Here is a 15,891-nt window from a genome sequence, read left to right as displayed (position 1 = left end):
CTTTTGTAGTTAAGGATTGGAAATTTAAAACAAAGTTCCACATAAATAAGTAAATATATAAATTACTTTATTCACAATAATATCATCAAATACACTTAGTAATATCATAGGCTGACTGACTGTTTTCGCTCAGAATCGTTTTTTTTATATACAATGATATTATATCATTGAATTCAAATTTAACGCAATCCATTACAGTGACCCACCTAACCTAACCTAACCTAACCTAACCTAACCTACTATACAGCAAAGCGATTTCCACTTACCCACCTTTTTTAGTTTATGAAAGAATTCAAATAATGTAAAGGTACTTTTACGTTTTAATAATTAATATAGTAGGTATAATAGTTATACTTGTATAATAATAGGGGAAAATGTATGTTAGTAAAAAATTTGAATATTAATGGGGGCACTTATTACAATTGTTAAAACTTTAAAAAATGCATATTAGGAATAAATTTATTAGGTAAATGTTAAAATTTTCTTAAAATGTTAAAAAATAGTGCGTTATAGTTTAGATTTTAATTCTTTCAGTATTTTAATAATTATTAAAATTTAGATTACTGTTTGCATTAAATTAGAAACTGAAATTAAATACTTTATGGGTTTTATATTATGCCAAACACGATCCACTGGATAAGTTTAAATTTTAATGAATGAACAATTTTTGTGTTAGATGAAAGTTTGAAACTTATTTTTAGTCAATAGTCATTAGAAACTTTAAAAGTAACTATTTATAAGTGAAATTTAGTTATTTTCTATCATAATAAATTAATGATATAATGTATAAATAATCTGATTGATACCATGTAGTTAGTATAGTTTACTATTTGATTTTTCACTATATTTATAACAATTCACTTTGGCTCATTTTATTTTCAAACAATTATTTTTAATTTATAAAGCTTGTGAGGATTATAAAATAAACCATGAAACTATGTAGGATAAAAAAAAATAATTTATATTCATAATAACAAATTATAATGCGTATAGATAACAAAACAATTCAATTAAAATGTGTCAATTTTTTTGAATACTCTTAGATATATATAGTTCGTTTGTTGGTCGAAGCAAATGGAAACGGATATTATATAAATGAAAATATAATATCTATTATAGAAGTGATTAATTGCCAGTCTAGACATATCTTTATTCTTTCTACGCTACTATATAATAATACACACTCCGCCGTTTGGTATGTCGACGGACGTCGAAAAGCGGTGCACACGAATTGCGTACCAAGTCAGGTAAACGAACCTTTTTGAACGAATTGCGTCCCGGACGCAATTCATGTTACTTTTTGCCTTAAGATATTTTTTAGTGGTTTCCAAATTTATTAAAATTTTTTAACAATTTAAATATTTATCACAAATATTATTATTATATGAAAACTAGCTTTTAGTGGTTTTTACTTTTATAGATATTTTTATAAAAATATTACGGACCATACGGACTTTCCAATCAATAAGTAACATAAGAAATTATGTTTTCACAGCTTTAATTTTTTTTTAAAAATAATATGTGAATATGACCATTTATACCTATGATATTATGATTTTACAATTTAAATTTGTTAAAAATATGTGAATATGACAATTTATTGTATACGATATTATGTTTTCACAGACATATCTTTATTATTTCAATGTCATTTTAAGAACCACTCAACTGTAGATAAAAAGGTAACACGAATTGCGTCCGGGACGCAATTCGTTCAAAAAGGTTCGTTTACCTGTTTTGGTACGCAATTCGTGTGCGCCCTCGAAAAGGTATACAAGACCGTATTTTCGTCCAAATAATATGACGTCCAACTAGGCGGTCGTTAATCATGCTGATTAATAAATTGGCGCTTCCCGTAATTGACAGACCACTGGACGGGGTATCCATTCTTTTGCACCAAAGGTGTGCGAAATATTATGCTCGTTAAATAAATTTATTTTTTTTACGTCGTCGTAAATGTTGGTGGTGGTGGTGGTGGTGACCGTCGCGTCGTCGGGTCTTTTTCAGTTTGAAAAATAATAGGTATCTAATAATAGAAATACATAATATATACCATCCTCATCAAATGTATACTACTTATGTGAAAAAAAAAAACGTTGTTAGGTATTGAAGCTTTGTATTATCTGCGGAAGTATTTATTTTTTTTTTTATTTTTTTTTTTTATCTAAACCGAGAATTATTTGCTGTGGTAAAAATAATAATATTATTGTGATTGGGATGTAGGTAGGTTATCGTAAATAATAACTAAGAAAAGAAAACATGGTCTTGAATTATTCATTGTAGACGAATGTCGTACTTGGAGATATTCATAATTTTCAACAGTATAGAATAAAAATCTAAAATCTGATCTAGTCAAACACTCTAATCAAGTTAGAGAAAACATAGTTTTTCGGATACTTAATTTAAAATTTCTTTAAGTATAAACGATTGCAACTTTAATTTTTTTTTTAAACTTTTTGTTTTAATTATTTTAATATTACGATTGATAAGAAACTTTAAAGTAGGGAAGTATGTAGAGATAAAACGTTAACTGGTTTGTCCAAATAAAATTACTGGACATTTGGACCCTACTGGCTCACTAATATATATCATGTGGAGGTCCGTGTTATCCAACATTTTAAATTTGTAATTGAATGAATATTTTGAAGTAGGTAGGTATTTTAAAATAATTTTGAATAATTATTACTATAGGTAACATAAATACCTAATAGCAATGTGAAGTAGTAATAAGAACATATAAAAAAAATATTTGATATTTGACATTTGACATTGAGTAAATTTGATGAATTTGGTTTTTAAAATAATATGGTGAACAAAAAAAGAAATAGGTATTTATGTTTTAATAGTGTCATAACTCATAATCATAAAATAGCCAGCGTGAGATATGCTTTTTGAATAGTGGAAGTTGCATGTTGGCTAAATATGTAAGCATCATATTGAATAACTGGGTCCTTACGAATTCGAAAACTTTTCAACAGGCAGTTTTATTAGGCTAAACTGACGAATAATTGTTTAATGCATTGTTCACTCCATGGATCAAATGGAAAAATAAGTTATGATTTTTAAGATGTATGGTAGGTATTTGTTTTAAAGTATAAGTTTTTTTTTATAAGCTTGTTTTTTCAAGACATTAAACCTTTCAAACTTTTTTTTGATTGTATATTTAGTATCTTTTTTACACATGATTCTAATGTACTCGCTTATTTTGGCAAGTTTGAACCGCGTGAGAGCATTATCACAGGTCCCACCCCAACCATACCATGCATAATTAAAGATTCAACAAGTGCTAAATATATACTGTTCTAATATCCTGAAATGATAGAATCTCATTCAGTTGATACATGAATTATTTTCTCAACTTGTCTAAAACAGATGTAATATAAAAATTCCATTTCATACTATAAGACATTTCGATAACTACCAAGATCACCATACAGTTTGTAACAACATTGACGATTTAAATGAAATAATCCTATTGTTATTAAAATTGTCATCGTATAATTTAATGTCATGTTTAAACGGAAACGATAGTATTGTATGATTAATAATTATGTTGTTAATTTATCAAATTTTAGATTTAGGCTTTGGCATTTTACCATTTAAACGAGAAGCGACTTATTGGTTTTCGGTTAGATGTATTTATAAATTAGGTGTCATATCTAAAAGTTATTTGAACATTTTAAGTTTTTAGATACTTACTACCTAGTGAAGGTCTTTTAGAAAACCCCAACCAGGCAATAATACGCACCCTGTTTCTATTTTCTATATTCATATATACAATGCAATATATATTTTCTGTGAATAAAATATAAGGGTAAAAACGTTTCAGACAAAATAATAATACCCAAATCCTAGTAGATTCGTCCTATAGAACCATAAAAACAAAGATGGTTCAACTGTGTGTATTTTCTACTGAAGTTATTTTTGAACACAAAATAAAATATGCTTGTTGACAAATAACCAAACAAGTATATAAAGTATATAGCTAATAAACGTATAGTATATATTTTTATATTTTTTACTAAAGTTTATACAGGTACTATAGTATTGATCAATTTCAAAATAAATAACTAAATCTTAGATTATTGTAAAATTATAAGAATGACATAATTATTAATGACTTTATTATGTTAGTGCAGTTCATTGTTAATTAATTATTAAACTAATTTAAATACAATTACAAAAGCAAATGGCTTAAAAAATTATTTTAATGAAAAGACAATTGTATAATATCATACCATATTTAACTAAATTAATTATCTAACTTAAAAAAGGCATATCGATCAAAACATATTATGTAACAGGTACAGAAAATTGTCAGTCGTCGATTTATAATTTATCACTTATGGGCTTCCACCAATCACTTCAAGTTTAGGATGACAGTTTTCGATAAATGGTTTTGAAATGTACTTAACAAAAATATCAACAAAGATTCTGTTCCCAAGTGGGAAATTAGTACCTATTACAAATATCTAGTAATCTGTTTATAGAAAATTATAGAAAATATATAATTTAATGAAAATAAAATAACAACAGAATACGAAAACCATATGTAGGTAATCACAATATTGCTTAAATTTTAAATAATGTATAATATGTATGTAAATATAATAATATAATAATATAATACTATTTAGTATAGTTTTGTTTTATTTAAAGTAAATTTACATTGAAATGACGAACGTTTATCAACGTGCTTTGACATTTTCATTGATATACGATTTGACGATTTATTACAGTGTTGTTAAACTAAGTTTAACCTAGATATACTATGTAAGTTTTATTGAAATTACGTTAATAAAATCGGCATAACTATTACACTAAAAAAAATATTAGTTTTGATTTAAGACCAAGTTGCGACCAATCTTGTTGAATTGACTTATTGGTTTATGACTCACTTGGGAACATAACATTGGAAAAAAAATTCACCGTAGATCCCTTTAGACGTTTCTTCATTATTTTGCCCAAAGCTATAGAGTATTCTTTTTAAACGATATTTGCAGTTGTTTATCTTGTAATAAATATATATTTGGTACTGAATTTCGTTTCTGGTAAAATGGCGGTCATCGACTCACAGGGGCATAAAACTATTGAGTTACCATGTATACTCTAATATGTTATTATATACTAATTATGATCTATGTTTTAAACTGAAACAAGTTTATGAATGTATTGAAAGGTCCCTTTGAGTACCTACAATGAAACGTATAGAAGAAATAATTCTTAACAAACTATCGTATAAAAAATCAATGGAATTTTGTGGTTCCGTTAAAGTGATTAAGTTGAAGTTTTAGTATATAATCAATTATATAAAATTAATAAGAAAAAAGTTATTTTAATTTCTTCACAGGTAATTAATTTTATTTGTAAACATAATAATGATTGTAATATTTTATGAAGTGCGTACCTATATATAGTTTATTTTTGAATGGTTTAAGTTTTTTAATAATTTAATAAATGTGATATTTTCACAAGTATTCAATATTAAAATATGAAATGGTGAAAATATGAGTTAGATTAAATTAAGGTAGTTACGATAAAATAAATATACTATTAATATTTACTATAATTTATTAGTTTATTGCCATAATTTTACATTTTGTTTGCAATATTTCGATATATTTTCCTTTTACTGAGCACCAGCTATCTAAAAATACGGTTAAAATCAAAAACATATTTGTTTTTAAACAACTAACTAGATAAGATTTTTTGATCTAAAAACTCACCAATTAAAACTTTAAGAGCACTCCTATTTGAAAACGTGTTCATACACATAATAATAGAACAAAAATCACATATTGGTTGTAAAACCAATAAGGCATCACACGCTTCGTTCGGAATCTAAAATTACATTTAACTATGTTAAATCATCGAACAAAATTGTTGAATCAATGAAATTTGTTCGGTTGTTTGTGCAAAGTCATATATTCCCATAGTGCTAAATGCATTGCTATTGTTTGTTGAGATATATATATACTGTAAACATCAGATTTAGCCATTTAGGTTGTTCACCTTTATACGAACGATATTCGTACGTGTATATTATACTCGTTTTTACCATCGACAGTTTGTCGGTTTACATTATGATCGCTATTATACACAAGCTATTATTGTAAATGGCCGCAGTACGTGTGATACGTGTATACAGCGGGTTTACTAAAGAACAGAAAACTACAAATATATGTTTCCGATGTTAAAGCAGTATACGTAATATTTTGCTGCCGTGTACACGATACATAGACTTTCGGATACGCCTATAAATAGCACCAAAATCCAGAGCAACATACGTAGTTCTATATATTGTGGCTATCATTTCAGCCTATAAAATTTCACTTGGTTAGACCTAAACGGCCGTCATGTCGCGCTTATCTCACGGCCGAAAACCCCATTTTAAGCTCGGATCGTGTTTGCCAACGGCAAAATAATCCACGCAGCGAGGCCTCCCTATATAATATAATGCCAACCAGCAACAGTCCCGTATTATACTGCAGTGTGTCTTTGTCTGCTAGTGCCGGGCCACTGCTGCAGCTACGACGTCGTTGGTGTATACATAATAGTTTAGACGAATTGGCCATTATATATTTATATGGTTCTCCGTCGCCAACGCCACCACTGCGCCACAGCTACCACTGCTCCGCCACCGCAACCACCCCACCGCCAACAACGCCGTAGTTAGAGACGAATAAATGGTATGGAGCTGCAAGGCTTAAATCTTTACTTCCTGTTTACATATAATAATAATGGTTCGCACACCACGGGAATATCCGAAAATTCGATTTGCCATTTAACTCCAGCGTATTGGTTTTGAAGAAACCCCTTTGCTACGATTATGGTCGACCGCATAATATTTGTTTTGGTTTTTCCTGGGTTTTTCTTTATTTATGTTTTTCTTTCTTTATTCACTTAACGCGGCGCTTCCGGGTCTGGAGTCAAAAATTGCAGTTACTGCACTGCACACACATATACCACAAAGTCAAGATTGTCAATAATATGTAGGCAATAAAGTGACAGACAAAAAAAAAATATATACGTAAATAAACCTTTGCGCGACGGGCCGCCAACGGCGATCACCACTACGGTCTACAACAATCGAAATCGTTGTTCGAGTGCGAGTGTATGCCCGAAAGATTTACACGGTATACCAGCTTATCGAACTGTCAGCTGTATCACGTATTATTATTTTTGTGTCTAGTGGAAAAACAATTACGCCAACAACCGTTTTGGCCAAATTTTAATTTCGATTGAAATCTCTCGGGGTTATAAATGGCGGACTGTTCTAAGATGCGTGAGCTATGTATAGTTAGGTTTTCAAATAATAAGCTGGTTTAGAAACCATGTAATAACTACATCACGATACCACTCTTAGATGAGTATTGTATGTATATATATAATATACACATTTGTATGCCATTCATCACATTAGATTCTATCGCTATGAAATAGAATCCTTATTACATGTTTTGTAATACTTTTTTTTCCGTCATTATTCTAAAATATTTTTATTCAATTTTATTTAGTGTATATATTATTTAGACGACCATTATTCTAAACGCAGAATAATTTATAACAAATTTCAACGCTATAGTAAATACATTAGAATATAATACAGAAAAATACTACGGTTTCAAAAGTATTAAATTATCGATTTATTATGCATTATAAATTGAATATTAAATATACACACAAATTTATAAATTTTATGAAATAACTTAAATCGATCAAATTCCATAAAATACAGTTATATTGAATCTAATTTAAGCGAATAAAAACAGTTGATGCATGACACATAGTATATATTGTATGATTACGTATATATGTATACCTAATGTATGTACCCATATATAGGTACAACACACATTATATATTGCGTATTTCACATTTTCCGAACAGAAATGTAGTACTAAACAAAAGAAATGGATAAACCATTCAATAAATTACTATCAAATATATCGAGCATAAAACATTTCAAATATTGTGGTTTTTTTACGACTCAGTAACAATTGTTATCTACTCTATATTTTTGTGTAACCGTACCTAAAATTGCAGTAGTATTTACATTAAAAAACTTAACTATTAATGATTTGTACAGTAAATTTTACTATATATTTGTTTTAATACATTACGACATTCACAAATTAATTTTAATCTAAAAATATCGATTGATAAACAATAGGTTTTTTATAAGAGCGATGTTACATTTTTGATCATTGCGTTAAGCAACGACAGTATAACCATAACATTTTAATTATTAAATAAAATTATCCAAGCATTTTTATTTTTAAATTTTGAGTAAAGATTTATACAAAACTTGTATGTTTGCTATAACGATATATTGAACTGTAAAACAAAAGTAAAAAAAATGCAATTTTGAATAATTTTCATAGAATTGCATTCTGTAAATGATTTATTACAGATTACGGTAGAGAACTACACAGTACCTACTACCTACACATATATTATTAATAATATTGAACAGGTTAGGTGATTATTATATCATCAAATGGTTATTGGTTTCTTATTTGAATGTAATCATATCTATTTTCTTAACTCATCCATTATTTAATTCGCTAAAAGTAGCATACCAACCGATAATTGTAAAAGTGTTGTACCTATAAGAATAATTTTTAATATCGAATTTTCAGAAGATAACAATTATTTCGGGTTATTCAAATACATTTGACAATCATCATATTTAATCGGTAAAACTACAATTTATGTACTGGCTACTTTTCTATGACTTTTGTTTATAAGATACAAATATTCCTATTGACGATATCTAAAACTACTAGAGTATAATATATACTTGAATGTGGCTTTATATGCGTTAAAGTTTACGGTAAAACTTATTGAACATAAATATTGTGCAACTGAGATAGTTTCATGTTACGGTTGAGCGACAAGAAGACCGAAACGGTGCAAACATTAAGCTCATACATTATCGAGTGTTTTTATTTGTGAGTTACGGCTAAAGATAGTTTGACTATACATGCCATTTTTCTGTTCTATTCGAATAACGAATACAAAAATACGTGTGTAGGATTTAATTCTCAACTTTTTCAACAAGCAAAAAGTTTAAATTTGATTTTTTCTCTCATAACACATTATGACAATAATAAAAACACTTTTTAGACGTTAAAAGATAGAAAAAATAATCCTCATGTTATACTAAATTAAAGGGAGAAATTAACTTAGGTTTAATAAAATGGACGCTTACTCTTTTTTGAGAAAAAAAAGCTTAGTAAATTAAAAACATTTTGATAACAAATGAATTAATTTTTCAAAAATATGAAAAGACCCGTGCATTAATCACACTAATTGTTAATTTTTTTTGTTACAAAATATGCTCGTTGGTTGACAAAAAAATAACTACAGTGGTGATGAATAATGTTTCTCTTAGACAATTTTAATTTACATTTAGAAAATGTCTATTATTTCAAAGCTTTGATAAAATTATAAAAGTGTACTCTAGGGTTTCATATTTTTAAAACATCTGCTTTTTGTGTAAAAATAACTGATGATAAATAAATGACACGGACCAATATTGCATTATCATGGAAAACACTTTGTTTAATTATATACTATTTTAATATTCATATAAGTTATTTTTAAAATGTAAAGATCTAGGTATTTATAATAAACAAAGTTGATTCAACTTTCAAGTATGTCGATTGATGTTAATGAATTACATAATTTATAAATTACGGTGATCTAGTATATGGAGTTAAAACAAACAAATAATTAAGTATAATAAAACGAAATAATATGAAGGGCTTACTAAAAAGTAATATCAATGAAGTATGTTTATTGTGTAAAAATAAAAGTTAATGGTAGAATAAGACTTCTTGGTAATAAAAAACCATTTCGCCGTTGACCTGTTTCATACAGACATTAAATTTAAAAAAAATATATATAAATGATTGAATGAAAAATAATCAAAACTACAATTTGGGTCACAAAATAGGTAACAAGTAATTTATTTCGTATTGAAAAAAATACAATTCTTTGTTTATTGAAAAAATATGAAATTAGTGGTGGTTTATATTGATATGATGATATCTATAGTGATTATTTAAATCTAGAAAAACTATTGTTAAATCTTAATATTATATTATATTACGTATCCTTTATTGAGGTAAAATTCATAAAAATAACAAATAATATGTATTTAGTTATTTTACCTATGATATTCCATAAAAATTATAACAATTAATATTTTAAAGTAAAAAATATAACATCTGGTATGTATTTTTTCAATTATGTGTTTTTTAATGTAGAGAGAAAATGCATTTTTCCTGTTGGATATTTACTATTCAATAGATATTATAAGTGAATAATTGAAAATTGTATATACATAATAAAGATAAACTAAATAATATATGTTTTTTAACTATCACATAAGTTAAAATGGCATTTTCCACCAGATAAAAAATCCGGGTCCTCACAATTTCTGGTACGGCCTTCGTATATTCTGCTTTGTTCTTCGGTGAATATGGTTGTTATACCAACGTCAGTTAAACATTTAGAATCCTAGCAAGGAAAAATCTCATAAATTTAAAAATATCGATATTAAAGATCATTGAGTTACGAGTTAAGCCTAACCCAAATAATCCTCAAAATGATTTGGGAAGGCTGTCAGTTCTTTATATTTATTATATATAGTGCAGTATGAAATGTCAAACATAACCCGGGTGATTTTTTTTTTTAGCTAAAAGCTTATATCTATTATAGTTTGACAATTGAGAAGCCAACAGTTTTTTTTTTATTGAAGGGAGAGAACTAATTTAAATCTTGACACCTTCGCATTAGTCTTTAAGAATCCATCAAAACATTAAAACCTAAATGAATTTTAAAGTTTTTTTTTTTGTTGTTTTTTACAGTATATTTACTTATAGTACTTCTAGGTATAAGTATTAGAAAAAAAAATTCGAAATTTACTTAAATATTGCGTCAAGAAGTCCAAAATATTACATTTTAACATGAACAATATATTTTATTATGACCGATAAACCAAATTCTTAAATACAGAGTTGCGGATACATTAGACAGAGTACATAATTGAATTACATTACAATTTCTTTTAAAACATAGGTACTAGATATGATTGTGTTTAACATATTATTTTATCGTCGTCAAGGACCACTACCCGTATTACTCCGGTATGTATTTAAACACTTTATATTAAAACGTGTATTATACAATCTGAGCTAGGTATATCTAACTATATTAACATTCAACATTTATAATTGAACGGTTTTTTGGAAAATAAATTCAAAGAAATAACTATTTTATTTATTTATTTTATTTGTATCATAGTTATTAATTTATATTTAAAATTATTAACATACTAATTAAATTATAGCCATACCAAAATTATAATAATGATTTTATGTTAGCGTAAAGACTTTATTTATAGGTAGTTTAGAATATATAGATTTCGGCGGTGCAATTTTTAGAATAAATAACATTAATAATGTATGATGTGTAATAATATGTATCATTAAACAGGAACATTTTCATATTATAGTTAAATACCTATGAAATTAATAGTTTAAACTTTAAATCTTAGTGAAATATTACTAAATACTAAATAATATGCATCAGTAAATTCGATTAGTAGTTAATTATATTCTAGGCCCGTGGAAAACAAATTTTTATTAAATAATTCATTAAAGTTTAAATTAATTAAATGTATTTCATATTAGGTTTAAGTTTTACTGAACTAAAATTATATTTTAGACGCGTTTGATTTATCACAAAATAATGAATAATAATGTACGTATTTATTTAAAATAATATATTTTTATACCACGTGATTTACTATACAAACCGGACTTTTATATGATATTGCTTCATAAACAATACTTATACAAACTAAAATTAAAATTAATTCTTGACGGTTATAAAATAAATAATAGTTTATTAAAATATATATGATCGTAGTATTTGATTTAGATAAATTATATTTAACTATCTGAAAATTAGCAATTTTTTTAGATTTTTCAATGAATATTTTATAACAAATACCAACAATAGTTTTATTTCTAAGTGTTAGAAATGTATAAACTAATTGACCGGCTAATAACCTTGCACGAATGTTGAAGCCTTTTCTTTAAATAATAAATGAGATAGAATTTATATTTTATATCTACTATTAGTTATTATTTGATAAAGTAAATTTTTATTAGAAAATGTTGGATGTGTCTTAATAGTTTTACTGAAATTTTATTACACAGAACAGGTGACTACGATTTAATGATGGAAAATTCTCGAGAGTCCGCCATCTGGCATAACCGCCGGCAACTCTTAAATGGCTGATGCTAAATTTTAACTATTATTATTTTCTTCAGTGACTCCAGTAAGACAAAAAAGATGACTGCCATTAAACTCTTGTCCGGGAAAGGGTAAGATTCTTCTTTATCTCTTCAATACTTTTTTTTCGTGATAATGAATAATAATAATAATTATCATTATTAAAATATTACTATAGAACGTAGCATAATGTTGCCAACAATTAGTAAATAAAATGTACCAAGCTTTTGACTTGAATAAAAAAAATTAAACTTTATTGACAAAATAAAGCCTTTGTGCACTGATTGGCTTAATTATTAATCGTTGAAAACCAATTTTGTAAAAACCAGATAAGATAAGATACGATTTAATTAGTAGTCATATATAATTTTGTAGCATTAACATAATTTATTCATAAAGTTTTAGGACTTATTGCTCCAGGTTGTATACGTAATAATTTGATAATCCTATATCAGATTTTTTTATTTTATTTTTTTTTATTGAAAAACAGTACAATATGATATATTTTGTTTTGTTATAAGACAATTACGTTTACTGGTTGTGGTGATTTTAGATTAAATCACGTTAAATAAATTACGGGGTATTTACACGTGGGGCATTTTATTAGCTGGCACTGACCCAAACTGCAACGCACCCTCATTGGTAATTGACCTACAATTATCGATGTAAGACATATAATAAATGTGAAGGTATTTTGAGAATTTTTAGAATATGAATGTCATATATTATTATAGTACGGTAAAACATCTAAAAATACAATTATAATTAATTATAAATAAAATCGTATGAATCTAAACTATATTTACCTTACACTAATTAAACTAAACTATATTGTTGTAAAAAATGTATGGATTTTCAATATGAAGACTTAATGAATTTATTTTTTAGCTTATTTCTGGCTGTAATAATAGTTATTTAGCTGCGAATAATTTTGTTTACTATATTATAAGGTAACCAACAATTTTGAAATTCTTTGATCATTCGTTAAATCAAATTGCTCATGTATTAAACATTTTAATTACATAAAACACTTTAGATTGTTTATTGATTCTCTATTAAAATTAAAAAAAAACATAATGACAATCTAGTTCAACTTATTCGTTAATTCTTTTACATCTTTTGAAACTTATGATATTTACTTGATAAAAGTAAGTTGAGATTAGTATGTATTTTACTTATTCAGCCACTTATCCCTTATAGTATTGATAGTTGGAGATACAACTATGATACCCATAATATACTAGGAGTACTGATTGTGTTTACCGTGAACTAAATGTTTATAATTTTGATAAATTCTTTAAAAAATGTTTGTTATTACTTGTATATAAATTATAAACATAGAAGCATTATTTCAAAATGTAAACATAAATTTAATTCTATATTTAAGAAAAATGTTAATATACCTTTGTATAGATATAATAAATATTTTGGTTATAAATGCATATTAATACCGCTATTATGTTATGCAAAGATCTAAAAATTAACATTAACCTTATTAATAATTATAATCATTCTAAGCACGGCATCTTAAAAATAATCTAAATGTCAATATTTTTCTCACACATTATGTATTTATTAACTTAAGCTTATTACTCGCTGTTGCTATAATTTATATTTTTTTTATTCTTATTAACCTACTCTTCATAATTAACAAATGGTGTATTCCATAATAAGTATAGTTTAAAAGAGGTATGGAAAAAATAAAAATATAGTTAATCTTTCTTGTAAATTGCCTTGCAAAATATAAAATAAATAACTGTGTTTACTATTTACACAGATTGTAGGTAATATTTGAAATTATTTGTCAAGATTAATATACAGGATATTAAAAATGTAATTTAGTTTCTATTTAAAACTCAAAATGGTGTTATTAAAAATCTGTAATTTGATCGGATTTGAGCTCATTTTAAAATTCTATAAAATATAACACGTGTTATTATTAGATTATAATTTAGAAATATTGAATAAAAATACCTAATTGCGAAATACGTTCAAACATGACAATTTTGGAACAGGCAACTAATTTTACTAAACCATACAGAAGTTATTGAATTTCGAAGAATATATGAAATAAAATCTTGGTTCTAAAATCAAACGATATAATTATTTGATTGGAATCCATTATATGCCTCCAAGAACTGTATAAAAACAAATAAATATCAAAAGATTTATACATGATGTATCATGCACCTACATGGCTATATATAATATGTACAAAAAAGTTTTTGAACTTTTCATCTTTTCGTGTAAATTTGTTCATTGAACAACTTAATATGAAATATTACGGTTTTATCCGTTGTATTCAAAAGTTATACATCAATATTATAAAACTCTTGCACCATTATTGAATGAAAACATATTATAGTCTAGAAAACACTAATGGTATTTATTCTCGTGACTACCTATATTGAATATACTGTTGATAAGCTTTGAAGTTTAACATTGCTCAAAACAATAATTATGTATAATAAGTATGTATATACAATTAAAATATAAAAATAGAACATAATATTATTTAATAAATACTAAATAGGTAGTTAGAATTTTAAGAATTGATATTTCAAAACGCTTTAACGTATCCATACTAGAAGAGTGTAAATCAAAATGATGACCATTCAACTCTTAGAGAAAAACAGCATTGTATGTTTGAATACATTTTTACAGTAAAATATAAATTATAATTACATAAGCCACTTCTAAACAAAATTAAAATAAACAAATTGGAATAATCGTATGTTTTAATTGTATGATATATAATATGTCAAATACTCTAATAATTATTTAAGAATGCTGAGTGTTCTGGTAATTTATACTGTGAATGGTTTTAAATAAAATCTTAAATAAATTTGTTATTTTAAAATATATTTTATTCAACAGCTTTCTTTTTTATTATTAAACATGACATAATCATGCATAAATTATTTTTATCGACATTCGTCTTGTCTTACTAAAATTATGAGAAAGGATAAAAATCATAAAATGTTGTCATTGTCGTTGAATTGCGGTGAAGTAATATTAATAATTTATTTGATATTAGTTTGATTAAAATTCTTAAAAAAGTCTATAAATCATAATTTTCCAATTTAACTGAAACAAATTCAAATATATTATCAAGCACATTCAAAACGCAAACAAAACTTTAAGGAAATAAATATAAAATAATATGTTCAAATATTTCAAAGGTTTATACTTAACATAACTATCAACTTTTACAAAATTATTACATCGCTTTAAAGTAAATTAAAAAGCTATTCAGGATGACTAAGTCTATTTAACAACAATCGATTGAACAAAACATTGTTAAAAAGTTCATTAATTGTTTTTTTAAGCTGATAACTTGAAGCTAATATTCTAAAAACAATAATTTAAATTTTAAATTGTTGAGATTTGATCTCAGATTTGATTATATTTCAAATGACATAATATACTATTGCATTATAATATAAGCGTTGACTATTTAATAATGAATCATACTTTATGATAATTTAAAGTTTAAATGTATAAAATATTAATTATTTTATAGATCAAGTTATTGGTAATATATTTTTTTCAATTGATAACTCGATAAACAACACAATAGAT

General features: G+C 25.8%; 1 protein-coding gene across 3 annotated transcripts in view; it reads right to left on the bottom strand.

The window, feature by feature from the left end:
* Positions 1 to 15,891, bottom strand: part of LOC132941022 (G-protein coupled receptor moody) — a 175,596-nt gene that overhangs the window by 53,649 nt on the left and 106,056 nt on the right. The window lies entirely within an intron of this gene.

This window comes from Metopolophium dirhodum, chromosome 3, assembly GCF_019925205.1.
Source record: "Metopolophium dirhodum isolate CAU chromosome 3, ASM1992520v1, whole genome shotgun sequence".
NCBI classification, from domain to species: Eukaryota; Metazoa; Arthropoda; class Insecta; order Hemiptera; family Aphididae; genus Metopolophium; species Metopolophium dirhodum.
The sequence above is the reverse complement of the archived record's forward strand: the minus strand, read 5'-3'. Positions and strand labels throughout refer to the sequence as shown.